We start from the raw sequence: 20,447 nt of genomic DNA on the forward strand, positions 1-20,447 counted from the left end.
CGTTTAACTGGAAGAGCCAGATAAGGTGGGTCATTAATGTATTTTTGACGTATTTTACGATGCAATTCTGGGTTCAATACTAGAAGTTTTGAGGGGCTCCCCCTCATAGATTAATAAATCAATCCCTATGTCCATCAAATAAAGTCTACAGGGTTAAAGGTGCTCAGTGGTTAGCCTGCTGGGTCGAAGGTGTCTGGGACCAGCTGTGGGGCCGTAAGTCCCCAGTGAGAGGCCATAGGACAGTCAGGATGATTGTCTCTGGCTTGGGCTCACCTGCAACAAAGGCTGTTACCCTTGAACCCCAGTGGAAGCCTGGGAGTCCCCTTAAGCTGAATCTTTTCCCTAGGGTCTCCCTGCTTAGTGTTCTCTATGGCTCTGCCCCCCTGGGAATAATAGTATCTACCTTATAGGGTTGTTGTGAGGATTAAATGAGGCAATACATGTAATGTCACTGGTATAATTCTTAGTATAAAGGAAGCATTTACTAAATCAAATAAATACATGTAATATATTACCAGATCTATAATACATGTCATATTGTAGTGTATGATTAGAGACGGCCCCGTGGACCTAGGAAGGAGTCTTCCCACCATGCGCTGCTTGGCCTTGGGAGAATCCAGCAGGACACTGGACAATCGTTCCAGGGACGCCGTGTGGCTTGTCTCCTTCTTGGGCCTGTTTCCATTTGGGGATTCGACCTCCTTGGTTCTCTTGCCTCGCTCTCTTGTTTAATGGCCTTGGATGTGCCTCCTGAGGCCTTTCTCTCTGTCAGTGAACCGCAAGACCTGACTCTGCGAGCCCTCAGGGAATCGTACAGTGTTTCAACCTTAGGTGATGCGAGGGGAGGTGTTAATGAGTTCCCTATACAGCAACATCATTTATTTTCTTGGCAGTGAGGCAGGTTTTTTTTTTTTTTTAATGTTTCCATCAATTTTAGACCTTATCAAGCTGATAGCTGTATGTAGTCTGATGATGGGTGAGAAATAATATTCATGATGTCCAATGCCTCTTGTTCCTGAAAATCAGTTAATTTGGTTACCTAACACAGGCCAGTTCCTTGAGGGAGAGGATAAAGGTGCACTTCCGGGAACCATGTGACTATGATTCTGTAATTAAATAATGGTAGCAAAAACTGTAGGAAACATTGAGCCAACTATATTCGGGGGAGTTTTGGCCCCACAATGTTAGAACATTCTAGGAAGGTCAGGAAGTCTGGGCTGTATAGTTTCTCCTCCACGTGGACATGTTCACCCAGCAGGTCCGGGCAGTTCTTCTCACACTTGTTTCTGTGAGTAAGTCCCTGTCAGTCACTTCTGGGGACATCACAGAATAATGATCCATTTTACATTTATTATATAATCCAGCAGTTTTGCTAGTGGGAAATTTTAATCATATTTGAGCAGGTATTATGCCTCAATTTTATGTATGAAATATTTTTAGGATGTGCCATGTACAGTGATGGGTTTTTCTCCCTCCTTCTTGTACCTCTGCTTACCTCTTTTCCTGGAATCTGGCCTCGAGGCACAGATGGGCACACATACCCTCTTAGCCCAACAACATGTAAGAAGAAGGTTTGCTAGTGGAAATTAATCTTCTCAGGGGATAGAGTTTGATTGTCATTGAGTCCACTTCATTTTCTCCTCAGAACCTGAATCTGGAGCAGAGATGAAACAGGGAATGCCTGGTCCATCTGTATCAGAAGAGAGAGAGATACAGAGGGGATTTGGGAAGAGGGAGGAGGAGTGAAGGAGCCATAGGAAAGACAGAGTGAGGCCGGGCACAGTGGCTCACACCTCTAACCCCAGCACTTTGGGAGGCTGAGGCAGGTGGATCACGAGGTCAGGAGTTTGAGACCAGCCTGGCCAACACAGTGAAACCCTGTCTTTACTAAAAGAATACAAAAATTAGCTGGGCATGGTGGCACACCTGTAGTCCCAGTTACTCGGGAGGCTGAGGCAAGAGAATCGCTTGAACCTGGGAGGCGGAGGTTGCAGTGGGCCAAGATGGTGCCTGCACTCCAGCCTGGGTGACAGAGCAAGACTCTGTCTTAAAAAAAAAAAAAAAAAAAAAAAAAAAAAGGCAGAGTGAAAGAGGTACAAGAGGCTAGGCATGGTGGCTCATGCCTGTAATCCCAGCACTTTGGGAGGCCTAGGCCAGTGGATCACTTGAGGTCAAAAGTTCGAGATCAGCCTGCCAACATGGTGAAACACGTCTCTACTAAAAATAGAAAAATCAGCTGGGCATGGTGGCAGGTGCTGGTAATTCCAGCTACTTAGGAGGCTGAGGCATGAGAATCCCTTGAACCTGGGAGGTGGAGATTGCAGTGAGCTGAGATCATGCCACTGCACTGCAGCCTGGGTGACAAAGAGAGGCTCTGTCTCAAAGAAAAAAAAAAAAAAAAGACACAAGGGCAAGGATGGAAAGAAGGGAAGAGAAGTGCCTTCTCCAATGGCTGGCCTCGGGGCAAACTTAGAGCCAGGCTCTAAAGACCCCAGTTGTAGGGACAGCCCAGGAGTCGGATTGAGCAGATTGAGAAGAAACTCCCAAATCTCTTCCACTAGAAGGATTTTCTGTTCATTGAAAGGTATTGTTTGGACTTGGAGTAAATAATGGTTTGAATATTTTTCTGGAGCTGATGTTGGAACTTGATGGGTTAAGAGTAGGAATGTTTTATTCTCTCATCCACGATGAAGGACTCAGTGTGGAATTTTGTACATTCTGAGTTTTTCTATTTGAATTGATTTACTACCCAGACATTTGTTTTGTTGTCTAATCCACAGGAGCTAGCTAATAAAAGCAATGTTCTGAGGTTACATGTTCTGAGGTGCCAGGTACGGGTGCTTGATATAGTTTATGGTGTTGAATTCCCCTTTGACTGGTGTGAGGCCTGAGGCTGGCTCAGTGACTTTCCCAGAGTCACATGGCTAGTAAGAGGTAGGATCCAAACCTGCTTCAACATCTCTGCAAGTGTGGATGCACCCGGATTTTAATAAAAATGGAAGAAAATTTACCCATTAACTTTGTGTGTGCACAAATTGGAAAATGTTAGAGACAGAGTCTCGATCTGTTACCTAGCCTGGAGTGCAGCGACACAATCACAGCTCACTGCAACCTCAAACCCCTGGGCTCGAACGATCCTCCTGCCCCAGCCTCCCAGAGTCTTGGCATTACAGGTATGAGCCACCATGCCTGCCATCATCTTTTAAACTAAACTTTGAATTTTAGGAAAGTTTCAGATTTACAAAATAATTGTGAAGATAGTACAGAATACCTGTATTCCATATACCCAGTTTCCCCTGTTAACATGGTATATTAGTGTAATACATTTGTCACAATTAATACACCAACATTGACGTGTTATTATTAACTGAAGCCCATAGTTTATTCAGATGTCCTTGGTTTTTCCCTTAAGTCCTTCTCCTGATCCGGGATTGCATCCAGGACATCACACTACATTTAGTTGTCACGTCTCTTCAGGCCCCTTGTGTCTGTGACAGTTTCTCAGGCTTGCCTTGTTGGTAATGACCTTGACATTTTGAAGATGACTTATCTGTTTTGTAGAATTTCTCTCAATTGAGAATGGTCTGACATTTATCTCATGATTAGCTTGCGGTAATATGCTTTTTGGAGGAAGACCACAGAGGTAAAAATGCCATTTTCATCCTTTTATATCAAGAGTCATCCCATTGACATGACTTGTCATTAGAGAACTTAATGTTGGTCACCTGGCTGAGGCAGCGTTTCTCAGGCGTCTCCACTGCGGGGGAACCCTGCCCCTCTTCCATGCTGTACCTTTTGGAAAGAAGCCACTGTACTGCCCACACTTAAGGAGAAGGGGGTTATGTTCCACCTCTTTGGAGGTGAAGTAGCTACACTAATTTGTTGGAATTCTGAGCAAGATATTTATCTTTTTCTTATTTATTTATTCAGCTATTTATTATATCACTATGGACTTTGGATACTTTGGATATTTATTTTATACTTTGGGTTATATAATCCAATACTACTTTTTTTGTTGCTCAAATTGTTCCAGCTTTGGCCACTGGGAGTTCTTTAAGCTGGTTTCTGTGTCTCTTTGACACATCAATGTAGGGGTGTGTGTGTGTGTGTGTATGTGTGTGTGTGTGTGTGTGTGAGAGAGAGAAAGACAGAGAGAGACAGAGAAAGAGAGAGAATGAGAACTTCCTTACTTTCCTGACACTGCAAGATGTCCCAGGCTTATGTTGTATATTTTTCTTTCTTTCTTTTTTTTTTTTTTTTTAAGTTCGAGGGTACATGGGCACAACGTACAGGTTTGTTACATATGTATATGTGTGCCATGTTGGTTTGCTGTACCCATCAACTCGTCATTTACATTTTACATTAGGTATTTCTCCTAATGCTATCGCTCCCCCTGCCCCCCATCCCATGACAGGACCCGGTGTGTGATGTTCTCCTCGCTGTGTCCAAGTGTTCTCATTGTTCAATTCCCATCTATGAGTGAGAACATACAGTGTTTGGTTTTCTGTCCTTGTGATAGTTTGCTCAGAATGATGGTTTCTAGCTGCATCCATGTCCCTGTAAAGGACATGAACTCATCCTTTTTTATGGCTGCATAGTATTCCATGGTGTATATATGCCACATTTTCTTAATCCAGTCTATCATTGGTGGACATTTGGGTTGGCTCCAAGTCTTTGCTATTGTGAATAGTGCCACAATAAACATACATGTGTATGTGTCTTTATGGTAACATGATTTATAATCCTTTGGGTATATACCCAGTAATGGGATCACTGGATCAAATAGTATTTCTAGTTCTAGATCCTTGAGGAATCGCCACACTGTCTTCCACAATGGTTGATCTAGTTTATACTCCCACCAACAGAGTAAAAGTGTTCCTGTTTCTCCACATTCTCTCCAGCATCTGTTGTTTTCTGACTTTTTAATGATTGCCATTCTAACTGGTGTGAGATGGTACCTCACTGAGGTTTTGATTTGCATTTCTCTGATGACCAGTGATGATAAGCATTTTTTCATGTGTCTGTTGGCTGCATAAATGTCTTCTTTTGAGAAGTGTCTGTTCATATCCTTTGCCCACTTTTTGATGGAGTTGTTTGTTTTTTCTTGCAAATTTGTTTGAGTTCTTTGTAGATTCTGGATATTAGCCCTTTGTCAGATGGGTAGATTGCAAAAATTTTCTCCCATTCTGTAGGTTGCCTGTTCACTCTGATGGTAGTTTCTTTTTTTTTTTTTTTTTTTTTGAGACGGAGTCTCGCTCTGTCCCCCAGGCTGGAGTGCAGTGGCCGGATCTCAGCTCACTGCAAGCTCCACCTCTCGGGTTCACGCCATTCTCCTGCCTCAGCCTCCCGAGTAGCTGGGACTACAGGCGCCCGCCACCGCTCCCGGCTAATTTTTGTATTTTTTTAGTAGAGACGGGGTTTCACGTGTTAGCCAGGATGGTCTCGATCTCCTGAACTCGTGATCCGCCCGTCTCGGCCTCCCAAAGTGCTGGGATTACAGGCTTGAGCCACCGCGCCCGGCCGATGGTAGTTTCTTTTGCTGTGCAGAAGCTCTTTAGTTTAATTAGATCCCATTTGTCAATTTTGGCTTTTGTTTCCATTGCTTTTGGTGTTTTAGACATGAAATTCTTGCCCATGCCTATGTCCTGAATGGTATTGCCTAGGTTTTCTTCTAGGGTTTTTATGGTTTTAGGTCTAACATTTAAGTCTTTGATTCATCTTGAATTAATTTTTGTATAAGGTGTAAGGAAAGGATCCAGTTTCAGCTTTCTACATATGGCTAGCTAGTTTCCCCAGCACCATTTATTAAATAGGGAATCCTTTCCCCATTTCTTGTTTTTGTTAGGTTTGTCAAAGATCAGATGGTTGTAGATGTGTGGTGTTATTTCTGAGGCCTCTGTTCTGTTCCATTTGTTTATATCTCTGTTTTGGTACCAGTACCATGCTGTTTTGGTTACTATAGCCTTGTAGTATAGTTTGAAGTCAGGTAACGTGATGCCTCCAGCTTTGTTCTTTTTGTTTAGGCCTTTCTTGGCATTGCAGGCTCTTTTTTTTGTTCCATAATAACTTTAAAGTAGTTTTTTTCCAATTCTGTGAAGAAAGTCATTGGTAGCTTGATGGGAATGGCATTGAATCTATAAATTACCTTGGGCAGTATGGCCATTTTCATGATATTGAGTCTTCCTGTCCATGAGCATGCAATGTTCTTCCATTTGTTTGTGTCCTCTTTTATTTTGTTGAGCAGTGGTTTGCAGTTCTTCTTGAAGAGGTCCTTCATGTCCCTTGTAAATTGGATTCCTAAGTATTTTATTCTCTTTGTAGCAATTGTGAATGGGAGTTCACTCATGATTTGGCTCTCTGTTTGTCTGTTATTGCTGTATAGGAATGCTTGTGACTTTTGCACATTGATTTTGTATCCTGAGACTTTGTTGAAGTTGCTTATCAGCTTAAAGAGATTTTGGGCTGAGACAGTGGGATTTTCTAAATATACAATCATGTCATCTGCAAACAGGGACAATTTGACTTTTCCTTTTCCTAATTGAATATGCTTTATTTCTTTCTCCTGCCTGATTGCTCTGGCCAGAACTTCCTACACTATGTTGAACAGGAGTGGTGACAGAAGGCATCTCTTTCTTGTGCCAGTTTTCAAAGGAAATACTTCCAGTTTTTGCCCATTCAGTATGATATTGGCTGTGAGTTTGTCATAAATAACTCTTATTATTTTGAGATACGTTACATCAATGCCTAGTTCATTGAGAGTTTTCAGCATGAAGGGGTGTTGAATTTTGTTGAAGGCCTGTGCTACATCTATGGAGATAATCATGTAGTTTTTGTCATTCGTTCTGTTTATGTGATGGATTATGTTTGTTGATTTGCGTATGTTGAACCAGCCTTGCATCCCAGGGATGAAACTGACTTGATCGTGGTGGATGAGCTTTTTGATGTACTGCTGGATTTGGTTTGCCAGTACTTTATTGAGGATTTTTGCATTGATGTTCATCAGGGATATTGGTCTAAAATTCTCTTTTTTCATTGTGTCTCTGCCAGGCTTTGGGATCAGGATGATGCTGGCCTCATAAAATGATGATTGGAATAGTTTCAGAAGGAATGGTACCAGCTCCTCTCTGTACCTCTGGTAGAACTTGGCTGTGAATCCGTCCGGTCCTGGACTTTTTTTGGTTGTTAGGCTATTAATTATTGCCTCAATTTCAGAGCCTGTTATTGGTCTATTCAGGAGCTCAGCTTCTTCCTGGTTTAGTCTCAGGAGGGTGTATGTGTCCGGGAATTTATCCATTTCTTCTAGATTTTCTAGTTTTTTTGTGTAGAGGTGTTTATAGTATTCTCTGATGGTAGTTTGTATTTCTGTGGGATCGGTGGTGATATCCCCTTTATCACTTTTTATTGCGTCTATTTGATTCTTCTCTCTTTTCTTCTTTATTAATCTTGCTAGTGGTCTATCAATTCTGTTGATCTTTTTAAAAAACTAGCTCTTGGATTCATTGATTTTTTTGAAGGGTTTTTCGTGTCTCTATCTCCTTCAGTTCTGCTCTGATCTTAGTTATTTCTTGCCTTCTGCTAGCTTTTTAATTTGTTTGCTCTTGCTTTTCCAGTTCTTTTTTTTTTTTTTTTTTTTTTTTTTTTTTTTTTTTTTTTTTTTTTTTTTGTGAGACGGAGTCTCGCTCTGTTGCCCAGGCTGGAGTGCAGTGGCCAAATATCAGCTCACTGCAAGCTCCACCTCCTGGGTTTACGCCATTCTCCTGCCTCAGCCTCCCGAGTAGCTGGGACTATAGGCACCTGCCACCTCGCCTGGCTATTTTTTTGTATTTTTTAGTAGAGACGGGGTTTCATCGTGTTAGCCAGGATGGTCTCGATCTCTTGACCTCGTGATCCTCCCGTCTCGGCCTCCCAAAGTGCTGGGATTACAGGCTTGAGCCACCGCGCCCGGCCTCCAGTTCTTTTAATTGTGATGTTAGGGTGTTGATTTTAGATCTTTCCTGCTTTCTCTTGTGGCATTTAGTGCTATAAATTTCCCTCTACACACTGCTTTAAATGTGTCCCAGAGATTCTGGTACATTGCATCTTTGTTCTCATTGGTTTCAAAGAACATTTTTATTTCTGCCCTCATTTCATTATTTACCCAGTAGTCATTCAGGAGCAGGTTGTTCAGTTTCCATGTAGTTGTATGGTTTTGAGTGAGTTTCTTAATCCTGAGTTCTAATTTGATTTCACTGTGGTCTGAGAGGCAGTTTGTTGTGATTTGTGTTCTTTTACATTTGCTGAGGAGTGCTTTACTTCCAACTATGTGGTCAATTTTGGAATAAGTGTGATGTGGTTGTGAGAAGAATGTATATTCTGTTGATTTGGGGTGGAGAGTTCTATAGATGTCTATTAGGTCCACGTGGTGCAGAGCTGAGTTCAAGTCCTGGATATCCTTGTTAACCTTCTGTCTCACTGATCTGTCTAATATTGACAGTGAGGTGTTAAAGTCTCCCATTATTATTGTGTGGGAGTCTAAGTCTCTTTGTAGGTCTCTAAGGGCTTGCTTTATAAATCTGGGTGCTCCTGTATTGGGTGCATACATACTTAGGTTAGTTAGCTCTTCTTGTTGAATTGATCCCTTTACCATTATATAGTGGCCTTCTTTGTCTCTTTTGATCTTTCTTGGTTTAAAGTCTGTTTTATCAGAGACTTGGATTGCGACTCCTGGTTTTTTTTTTTGCTTTCCGTTTGCTTGGTAGATCTTCCTCCATCCCTTTATTTTGAGCCTATGTGTGTCTCTGCACATGAGATGGGTCTCCTGAATACAGCTCACAGGTGGGTCTTGACTCTTTATCCAATTTGCCAGTATGTGTCTTTTAATTGGGGCATTCAGCCCAACTACATTTAAGGTTAATACTGTTATGTTTGAATTTGATCCTGTCATTGTGATGTTAGCTGATTATTTTCCCCATTAATTGATGCAGTTTCTTCATAGCGTGGATGGTCTTTACCATTTGGCATATTTTTGCTGTGGCTGGTACTGGTTGTTCCTTTCCATGTTTAGTGCTTCCTTCAAGATGTCTTGTAAGGCAGGCCTGGTGGTTACAAAATCTCTCAGCATTTGCTCGTCTGTAAAGGATTTTATTTCTCCTTCACTTACGAAACTTAGTTTGGCTGGATATGAGATTCTGGATTGAAAATTCTTTTCTTAAAGAATGTTGAATATTGGTGAGATAGAATCTCACTCTATCATTCAAGCTGGAGTGCAGTGGTGAGATTTTGGCTCCACCTTCCTCATTCAGGTGATTCTTCTGTCTCAGCCTCCAGAGTAGCTGGGATTACAGATGCGTGCCACCATGCCCAGCTAATTTTTGTATTTTTAGTAGAGATGGGGTTTCACTATGTTGGCCAGGCTGGTCTCAAACTCCTGACCTCAAGTGATCCTCCTGCTTTGGTCTTCCAATGTGTTGGGGTTACAGGCGTGAGCCACCACACCTGGCCATCTATATCTTTTAGTGGTTTGGTATCTTACTTTTTTTATTGCTAGATGATATTTCATTGTATAAATGCACCACAGTTTGCTTTTCCATTCACCTATTAAAGGACAGGTTGGCTGCTTTCAGTTTTTGGTCATTATGAATAAAGCTGTTACAAACATTCCTGTGCAAATTTTTGTGGGGAGATAAGTTTCAGCTCATTCGGACAAATATCTAGGAGCACAATTGCTGGATCCCATGATAAAAGACTGTTCTGTTTTGTAAGAAACTGTCAAACTGCCTTCCGAAGTGGCTATACCATTTTGCATTCCCACTGGCAATGAAGAGGAGTTTCTGTTACTCTACAGCCTTGCCAGCTGTTGGTATTGTCAGATTTTTTTAGTGTGGCTGCTCTAATAGTTGTGTAGTATCTAATAGTTGTATAGTATATAATAGTTGTGTAGTAGTGTTACTTTTGTTTTTTCTTTTTTTGAGACAGGGTCTCGCTCTGTCACCCAGGCTGGAGTGCAGTGGCGCGATCTCGGCTCACTGCAACCTCTGCCTCTCGGGTTCAAGAGATTCTCCTGCCTCAGCCTCAAGAGTAGCTGGGATTACAGGCACGTGCCTCCACACCCAGCTAATTTTTGTATTTTTAGTAGATACGGGGTTTCCGCATGTTGGCCAGGCTGGTCTCGAACTCCTGACCTCAGGTGATCCACCCGCCTTGGCATCCCAAAGTTCTGGGATTACAGGCGTGAGCCACTGTGCCTGGCCCCACTAGTATTTCATTATTTTCAGTTGCAATTCTCTAATGACAAATGATATTAAACACCTTTTTGTATCCTTCTGTGCCATATATGTATTCTTTATTGAGGTGTCTTTTCAGATCTCTTGCCCCTTTTTTATTCTGTTGTTTTCAATTATCGAGTTTTAAGAATTCTTTCAGATGTTAAATTCGAGTCTTTTGTCAGATATGTGTTCTCCAAATATTTTCTTCCAGCCTGTGGCTTGTCTTTTCATTCTCTTAATGGTGTCTTTCACATAGCAGAAGTTTTAACTTTTAGTAAAGTTCAGCTTACCAATTTTTTCCTTCATGGACAGTGCTATTGGTATTGTATTTTAAAACTCATTACCAAACCCAAGGACGTGTAGATTTTCTCCTTCATTGTCTTGAAGAAGTTTTCATGGTTTTGCACTTTAGGTTCAGGCCTATGATCCATTCTGAATTGACCTTTTTTTTTTTTCTTTTTTGAGACAGGGTTTCACTCTGTCACCCAGGCTGGACTGCAGTGGTGCAATCTTGGCTCACTGCAACTTCTGCCTCCCGGGTTCAGGCAGTTCTCCTGTATCAGCTTCCCAAGTAGCTGGGATTACAGGTGTGTACCACCAGGCCTGGCCAATTTTTGTATTTTTTGGTAGAGACAGGATGTTGGCCAGGCTGTTCTCAAACTCCTGACCTCAAGTGATCTGCCTGCCTTGGCCTCCGAAAGTGTTGGGATTACAGGCATGAGCCACTGCACCTGGCCCATTCTGAATTAATTTTTATGTAAGGTATAAGGTCTTTCTCTAGGCTACTGTCTTTGCATCATGCAATTGTTCCAGCCTCATTTGTTGACAAGCCAGCATCAATTTCTTTATTAGCAAAATATTTCAGTCTAGTTTTTGGAACCAGAGAAGGTGGGGGCACGCATTGAGAACTCTAGCCCCAATCCATGAGGTTTTTGAATAACTTCCACGTATTATTTTCTTTTTACCCATTTTCCTGCCAAATCAGATGTTGTCTGCTGCCTTCTAAAGAGAGTTATGAATCCGCTGTTATTCCAGTAGCCCAGGCAAGGAAATGCTGTGGGAGGGAGGGATATAGACAGCAAAGTCCCTTCAGGAGGGGAATTTTCTGGAGGAAGGGGCTGTGATTGGGAAGCCTCTGCTTTAGCCTTGATGATAGAAAACCCTTAATATATGAGAAAAGCTTACTAACATACTTTTAAGACTAAATTCACCTTTTAAGAAAAACAGAATCTTGCAACACACATCCCCACCCCGCGCACTCCCTTTCTCCCAAGTCCTGGCATTTCCTAAGAGCACCATCAACACCCCTCACCAGACCCTTGGGGATCCAGGCGGGGATCCCCTCCTGACAGGGTGGGGTAGGGGGGCGCTGATTTTTATAACTGCGATGTATGTTGCAACATTAAACAGGAGAATATATGAAACCATCTACATATTTCATGATTCTATTTTATTCTGAGACTGTGTGAAAATCACTTTTTAAAATGAAGATGAATCGAAAGTAAAGAAGAGCGCCATCTTGTGGGGATATCTACGACGACCACAACCTTCTCAGATCTTGGCGGTCCATCAATCTCCCAGAACCCCTTACACATTTCTATGCCATATATTAGCTGAAAACCTTAGGGCAGCTGATCAAAGACCTTTCTTCAGTTTTCTTTTTTTTTTTTTCTTTTTTTTTTTTTTACTTACGATGAATAATTCGATGGGCTTTTATTTTCATAATATATTTCATAAATGACTAAAAGCTACTTCCTAATAATCTATAAAATCAGTCATTGAGATGTGCTAAAATTGGTATTTATAATAAAAATGCACATTATTAGTTTCTTTCCATACTCTATTTTGTATAAGACTCTGGAGTGACAAGTCCATGGTATATAAACAAATAAGAAATTTTTTTTCTTGTTTTCTTTTTTCTTACGTACGAGAAAGTACATAAACAAACAAACAGAAATTTCCAGAGAGGATGCTTTATATTATCTGGTTTTCAAATGCAGCTAGTCTTATCTTAAAGAATCTTAAAGAATATGGTCATCATTTATTTATCATTATGAGGAAAGAGCCAGGATGGACCAATCAGTAGCAGGACAGAAGTTTTAGGCAAAGTGTAGGGTCAATTGAGGCAAATTGGGAACTTCAGGCTAGTGTGAGGAATTGGATGCTAGAAAACTCTTTGGCAAGATGGAGTCAAGGAGGGTGGGCCACGTTAACTACAGCTGAGACACTCCCTTCCCATCCCAAGTTTGCTGCTTTCTACCAGGAGACCTTGGGTAGGTCCCTATCCCTCATTGTGCTTTCTTTTCTTTCTTTCTCTTTTCTTTTCTTCTCTCTCTCTCTCCTTCCTCCCTCCCTCCCTCTCTCTCCCCTCCCTCCTTCCCTCCCTTCCTCCCTTCCTTTCTTCTTTCCTTCTTTCTCTCACTGTCACTTAGGCTGGAGTGCAATGGTGTGATCTCGGCTCACTGCAACCAGGTCCAACCAACTGTTCTGCCTTCACCTGGGATTACAGGCACCAACTACCACGCCTGGCTAATTTCGTATTTTTAGTAGAGTCGGGGTTTCACCATGTTGGCCAGGCTGGTCTTGAACTCCTGTCCTCAAGTGATCTGCTCACCTCGACCTCCCAAAGTGCTGGGATTACAGGCATAAGCCACGGCGCCCAGCCTCTTTGTTTTCTTTCTAATCTGTAAAATGAAAAGTTTGAAATCTATAATGCGCAGAGTCCCTTCAAGACCTAAAACTTTGAGATATCAAAGAGAAACCCTCATTTGTCAATCTTTTTTTTTTTTTTTTTTGAGACGGAGTCTCGCTGTGTCTCCCAGGCTGGAGTGCAGTGGCGTGATCTCGGCTCACTGCAAGCTCCGCCTCCCGGGTTCCCGCCATTCTCCCGCCTCAGCCTCCCGAGTAGCTGAGACTACAGGCGCCCGCCACCACGCCCGGCTAGTTTTTTGTATTTTTAGTAGAGACGGGGTTTCACCATGTTAGCCAGGATAGTCTCGATCTGCTGACCTCGTGATCCACCCGCCTCGGCCTCCCAAAGTGCTGGGATTACAGGCTTGAGCCACCGCGCCCGGCCTGTAAATCATTTTTAACACAGATTTTCACGAAGTTCCTTATCTTTGTTGAGGCTTCTAAGTAGATTATGTTGAAGCCATAAAAATGACATGTATTTTACAGTTGACAAATTATGGAAATATTTGAATATAATAACTCCCTTTAATATTTTCCCCTCACTTTGAATTCCCTGTTGGAGTAGGTATCAGAGAAAAGCCATACTCACTTCCATCCACGAACTGAGGCCTCTGGGACCCTTGCTGCACTGGGGATATACCTTCTTCTTGCAGATGGGTGCACTCGACATCACAGGGGCAGTGATGAATGACACGATCCACCCAGCCTGCAGCCGCTACATCTCATGCTGTTGGCATCTGACGGTGGTGCTCATGCCAGGGAAAAAACTGTCCCTCCCATGACCAGTTGAAGGACACGTGGGGAGAGGTGCCACCTCATGAGGAACACTTTCTCTGTTCCCAAATCAGTAAGGAGCATTGCCTTGCATTTGTGCCTCATTTTTGTGTACTTTTAAGAGTTCTCGTATATTTAGGAGCTCTCATGAATTCCTGTTTGCTTGAGCGAGTGCATTTTAAGGTGTTTCTGGAGAATAGGAGAGGATACAAAATCCAACAAGATACCAAACTTTCAATTCTGAATTGCAACGTGTGTCAAAATTGCGCTGCTGTGGGTTTGTCAAACGTGTCCTTTAAAAAAATGTGACTCTAAAGTTGTATTGATGACATTTGACCACAAGAGGTCGCTCCAACAAAGCACCTCATAGCTCAAAAAATCTACATCTCCTTTTCAAACATTTACATGCTGCAATTTCTGTCTGGTCTTATGAGATAAAGCTTAATGTCACAAATATTGTTTCAAACTTTATGAAAAGAATTTTTCCTTTTTTTTTTAAAAAAAAAAAAAAAGAAGAAGGTTGGGAGCTACAGCAGTGAATCCCGAGCTCAAGGTAAACTGTTTTGATTAGCTGGAGGTGCTTTATAATTTCTCCATCAGTTTTCAAAAAAGGGACAAGGACTTTGAGAAGCTTTTCTTCCTTTAACCAACAAACAAAACAACACAAACTCAGAACGCTTTAAGAGCATTTTGATTTCCAAGCTAGAGCTTTTATGGATCATTTTCCTGAGAGTTCTAAGTCTAGAAATGTGATAAAAGCCCCATTTTTCAGTCTAGACACGGCCATCAAAGAAAAATGCTCCATTACCTCTTCTAAGATACAGATGTTTGAAAAAGAAAGTGGGCAAGAAGCTATGTGATGGTCTCTGAAGTAAACTAAAACCCTGGTCCGCATTTTGCTAGTAGTCAGATAAAACTTGAGGGCATAATTGCCAAAAATGAACACCCTTTCCATTTAACCAATCTTTACTGATAATACAATAATTAGAATAATTTATGTGTGTCTGTGCTGTTATTAACGTGGCTTTGCTTAAAGGAGATTCAGCTGGTTATTCATGGACATTAAGAGGGTCTCCCCTCCCGCCTTCTGAGATGACATGTTTATACCCAGGCAGCACTTCTAAATTTTTAATAGAGAGGAAGAGATTCCATTTAATTAGGTAGAGTGACTTGTTTATATGCAGGTTATACATTTACGAGTTCTAATGAAGAACGGAAAATACCCATTGAGCAGCCTTTGAAGTTTCGCTTGTTTAAAGATAATTGTAAACCCAGCTCAATGGAAACAGCATCTCAGTCAATCAAGTGATTTGAGCATAGAGTAGAGGGAGTTAAATCCAGGTTAAATAATTGCACAAATCACATGTCGATCAATGTTCAAAAGATTTTTTTTTCTCTCAAATCAAAGCTCTTCCATCTTACATTTGGTTGGAATATTGAAACTGGGTTATAGAAAAAAAATGTTAAGGATGTAACAAGATTTTAAAATGTTAAGGACGTAACAAGATTTTTTTTTACTTAAAAATTCTCCACCATTTATATAAAATCCTTTCTCTTGTTTCCTTTTGATTTTTACTTCATATATTCTATATAGTTTATTTTGTTTGTGAATTAGGTAACATAAACGTGTCACTGTCACAAAAGCATTTTTCTACATTCATAAATCCTTTCTGGAAATGAGAAATCATTTTTTTCTTAAACTCTGACCTAAGGTAAAAATTCCAAATATTTGCGTGCCTTGGATGGTGTTGCAAAAAGGCCACCTAAACTGATGAGGTTTCTTGAATTGGTGTACAGAAATGAATTACAAAGCTTAAGAAGTTGAAGAGATTTCTCGTGATTTTTAAAGCAATATTAATGATCGCATGGAATGAGAAATCGAGCTTTGTGTTATTACTATAGGATTAGTTTTTAGTTCCTGAAAGCTGCTCTATTTATAGGTATATAGGATGGAATTAAACTCTGAAAAGGTTAATTTAAAAAAAATGTTCTGTAGCAGGTCTATTTTCTATCACCTTTTATAAGTTTCCCTTTGAATTGTAGTTGCAATATGCATTTGGAGTGAGTCCAGGAAGCTTGAATAATAATGTAATCCCCGGGGGAGCCGCTCCTAGGAGAGCGGGTAGGATAAATGAAATGCTACATACAGATTCCTGACAATATATTCATCTTGATATTATCACAGCTGATGGATTGTAGCAAGGCTATTCCTAGGACTTCGCTTTGCCATCTTCAGTGTCGTTATCATTTTAGTGCGGAAAACAAAAACCCCACCACAGAAAAGAAATAAAGCATCTTTAATGGAAAAGTAGCACCTTAAAAATATTTGTTGAAAGAAAAATATTTGTTCTGCTGCAAGGAGAATAGAGAGTAGGGAATAAAAGACTAAAGAAGAGAGAAAAAGAAAGCAGTGTCCTTTGCTGAGCTCGCCGGCCACATGTAAGGCTCTCGAACATTTTAACAGTTGCACATCTATTTTCTTTTTCTTCTGTGTGCTTGTCTGATGTATTTTCATAAGAAAACTCTGTTCCTCTTGTGCAGGGCCAGCACAATGTCGCTGAAATCTCGGATGATGTGGTTTTAAGATCAAACAAGACTTAATAAGGTGGGATTTGTTTTCCTGTTGACCTTCTTATTGCTTGGGTCCCCCTGACAAGCTTCGAAGTGAGGGGGAGGAATTAGGGTAGCAGCTCTTCAGAGAAACGCATCCTGGCTGGGGCTCCACTTTGAAATGGGAGTGCAAGAGATTGCAAATGGCTCCAAACGAGGGGGCACACACAGGCTTGCAGAACGGAAGGGGGTTCTTCCATTGCAGAAAGGAAGGGGGGTACCCAGCAGGATCGACATTAAAAGTGGAAGACACTGCTCGTGGATTTATTTTTATTTTATTTTAGGTTCTGACAGATTAGCCGATGTCCTTGATGGGAGTTGGAGTTGATCAGAATGACGAGTTCTGGCCTAATTTAAGAAACAAAACCTCCTAACTTTGAAGGGGCTGCTGGAGAGCAGGGCAGGGCATCATCCATCTAAGAGAAAAGCAAAGGAGTTTGGTTCTTTTTTAAACATAAAAGTTTCCTTAGGAGTCAAAATGGACTGAATTTGAAGGAAATTAAAGTGAGAAAAAGAGTTTTGTGAACAAATGAAACTCTCTTCCAGTAAAAGGAAAGAAGGACGAGAAAAATATTTGAAGGTGGGGAGAATGCATTGTTACTAAAAATAAATAATTCCGGCCCAGTCTTGCAAAAATAGAGAATTGAATCCAACAGCCACTCACAGTCTTATCTGATAATGTAAGTGAACTAGAGAGCATTTACAGTGTGTCTTTTATGAGATTGGATAATACATGTTTGATGTTCTTACAGAACTAGCATGGCAGCATTTGCACACCATTGGTAAACAAGAAAAGATGTGTATAGATTCCCCGTTATTTTAGGCAGCCACTGGAGTCAGCTCAGGCGTTCAGGGTGATGATGTCCTGCCCACCTTTTAGTGTTGCAGAAAAGCATGCGGGAGAAACGAACAGAAGGGAGTAGCCAGGACAAGTCAAATTCTGTCGAGGACGCTGAAACTCCCTGTGCCGAGAGCAGACTTCCGCAGGTTCTTTGGCAAGGTATTTAGAGATGCAATATTTCTGTCAATTCTCCTCCCTTATTTCACTCTTTGTTGCCTTAATGGGTGAATTAGCCTTAGGTTCTTGTTAAATCTATTCCTTTTGGGAAGAGGAAATGATGTACATCGTTATAATCATGCACTACCAGGAGAAATATCAGTTGGAGCAGACTGTTCTGTTTCAGGGGTGTTTTTTCCCTTGAGATGTGGCTGCTTGAATGCCGGCTTCTTGGTTGGCCTCACACTTTCTTTCCTCATTGTGGACCTGCGGGCAGTCCTGCGGGATGAAGGGAAGAAGGTATTCACAATTGTCCTAGTGAAAAGAAATTCGGGATGCACCTAGTTATATTTGCGCAACGGACAACTTCTTTCGCTGTTGGAGATAAGGAACTTAGGCTGGGTGCAGTGGCTTAGGCCTGTAATCCCAGCACTTTGGGATGCCGAAGCGGGTGGATCACCTGAGGTCAGGAGTTCAACACCAGCCTGACCAACATGGAGAAACCCCATCTCTACTAAAAAATCCAAAAATTAGCCGGGCATGGTGGCCGGTGCCTGTAATCCCAGCTACTCCGGGGGCTGAGGTGGGAGAATTTCTTGAACCCAGGGGTGGAAGTTGCAGTGAGCCAAGATCGTGCCATTGCACTCCAGCCTGGGTGACAGAGTGAGACTCCGCCTCGGGGGCGGAGGGTGGGGTGGAAAAAGAAGGCATTTAAAGACAGAATACTCCAAGCTTTTCATTTCACAGATGGGTAAACAGAGGCCCTTTGCAGTTCAGTGAATTGCTCAAGCTCCTCAAAGTGTAGCACTTGGACCAGCAGCATTGGTGTTCCCTGGCGCCTGTTAGAAATGCAGCAACTCAGTTTCTAACCCAGACCTAATGAGTCAATCTGCAATTAACAAGATCCTCAAGGCATGGTAGAGTCTGAGAAGCACTGATGCCCCCGCACCAAAACTAGAATTATGGCACAGCTCAAAACTGCCTAATTTCAGCACGTGTCATTACTTCTAAAAAAGATGCTGTCATAAACGAAATTTTTAGCTACAGTAGGCCCATTGAAATGTAAAAATACTAAATGCAAAGAGGAAAAAGAGTGCTTCTATGCAGTGAGGGTGATGATATGGGGAAATGGTGGTGTTTAATGGTACAACCTTTCTGGAGGGCAATTTGGTAATAGATATCAAAGTCTTAAAGATGCACACCCTTTGATCCAACAATTCCACGTCTAGGAAATTATTCTGGAAAAACAATTGGACTAGGTTGAAGAGCTTTGTGAATAGAATATTGTAATATTTATGATAGCTAAAAGATTGAAAGCAGTCTAAATATCCAATAGTAGAGAGTAGCTAAAGCAATTCTGGTACCAATAGTAGAATACTGTGCAATCATTTAAAATGGTAAATTGGCCAGGTGCAGTGACTCAGACCTGTAATCCCAGCCAGGTGCAGTGACTCATGCCAGTGCTGCTGGTGTAGATGTTAAATTGGTGGGCTTGCTGAGTGGATGGTCAGCGGAGCCTTCTATCTGCCATCTCGCTCTGCACCAAGTCTTCCAGCACTTTTGGAAGACAAGGCAGGAGGATCGCTTGAGGCCAGGAGTTCAAGACCAGTCCAGGCAGCATAGTGAGACCCTGTTTCTAAAAAAAAAAAGAAAACTTAAAATTAGCTGGGCATGGTGGCTCGTGCCTGTAGTTCCACCTATTCTGGAGGCTGACATGGGAGGATTGCTTGAATCTAGGAGGTTGAGACAGCTGTGAGCTATGACTGTATTGCTGCACTGTAGCCTGGGCAACAGGGCAACAGAGAGAGACCCTCTCCACACCACTTTTCCCACACAGATAAATTATTTTAAAAAATTTTTATATATTAAGGGGGTACAAGTGTGGATTTCTTATATGCATATGTTACACAGTAATGAAGTCTGGGCTGTTACTGTACCCATCACCCAGATGGTGAGTGTTGTACCCAAGAGGTAATTTTCAACCGTTCCCCCCACCACCCTCCCGCCTTTTGTAATCTCCAATGTCTCCTATTCCATTCTGTATGTCCATGTGTACCCGCCGTTAGCTCTTACTTATAAGTAAGACCCTGGTGTTTGACTTTCTGTTTCTGAGTTACTTCACCTAGGATAACGGGTGGGGACACAGACAAACCATATCAACTGATAAGTGAAAAACTCATGTTATCAGACCAGGGATGAAATGGTCTTATATCTTGTTTAGAAATAGATGTATATTTAAAGGTACAGAAGGCCATGCAGCTAAGTGTTAACAGTAGCTATTTAGAATGTAAATTAAATAATATACGTAAGAATATAGATATTTTTCTTTTTGTTTATCTTCATTTTATGGTTCTATTACAACTGATGTATTAATTAGCTAATTAAAGAGGATAAAATGTTATTATTGATGAATCATATTTTTTTCTTTAAGTTCTGAGTATTTACTTTCCAAATTCCTAAAAGGAAAAACATTTTAACATTTCGTGTATAACTTTGTCATTATACTACGTTATCATTATCTATTCAGTGCCTTCCTCTCCCAAGATGGCCAACACCTTAACGACAAAGACCGTCTTAGGCATCTTTATATCTAGGGTTTAGCCTGGAGCTTGACACACAACATAATTTTCTTTTTTTTTGAGATGGAGTCTGGCTCTGTCTCCCAGGCTGGAATGCAGTGGTGCGATCTCCACTCACTGCAAGCTCCGCCTCCCAGGTTCACGCCATTCTCCTGCCTCAGCCTCTCCAGTAGCTGGGACTACAGGCGCCCACCACCGCGCCTGGCTAATTTTTTGTATTTTTAGTAGAGACGGGGTTTCACCGTGTTAGCGAGGATGGTCTCAATCTCCTGACCTCATGATCCACCCATCTCGGCCTCCCAAAGTGCTGGCATTACAGGTGTGAGCCACCACGCCCAGCCCATAAATGTTTTAAATGGATGAATGAAAGGGTTTTGGATGACTGTCTTTTTTCCTTCGTATGACTAGCCTGTGGAATTAAACTCCTAGGCACACAGAAATTGATTGCAAAGTCCTAATCGAGCTATTGGTTTAGCTACAATTTCTAGTCTAGTAATAAATAACCCTGTCAGATGTGGGTCAGCGTAGAATGAGTTGAGAGGTCAGGGCATA

At 41.6% G+C, this 20,447-nt stretch overlaps 1 long non-coding RNA gene across 3 annotated transcripts in view; it reads left to right on the plus strand.

Moving 5' to 3' along the window:
• Positions 1–13,029: 13,029 nt before the first annotated feature.
• Positions 13,030–20,447, plus strand: part of LOC105489351 (uncharacterized) — a 39,621-nt gene continuing 32,203 nt past the window's right edge. The window contains exons 1-3 of one of the 3 annotated variants that reach the window (XR_011626470.1): positions 13,030–13,782; positions 16,251–16,314; positions 17,200–17,319. This is a non-coding gene — a long non-coding RNA (uncharacterized lncRNA). The other 2 variants (XR_011626471.1, XR_011626469.1) reach the window with 2 other exon arrangements.

The sequence above is a fragment of the Macaca nemestrina genome, chromosome 7 (assembly GCF_043159975.1).
Source record: "Macaca nemestrina isolate mMacNem1 chromosome 7, mMacNem.hap1, whole genome shotgun sequence".
NCBI classification, from domain to species: Eukaryota; Metazoa; Chordata; class Mammalia; order Primates; family Cercopithecidae; genus Macaca; species Macaca nemestrina.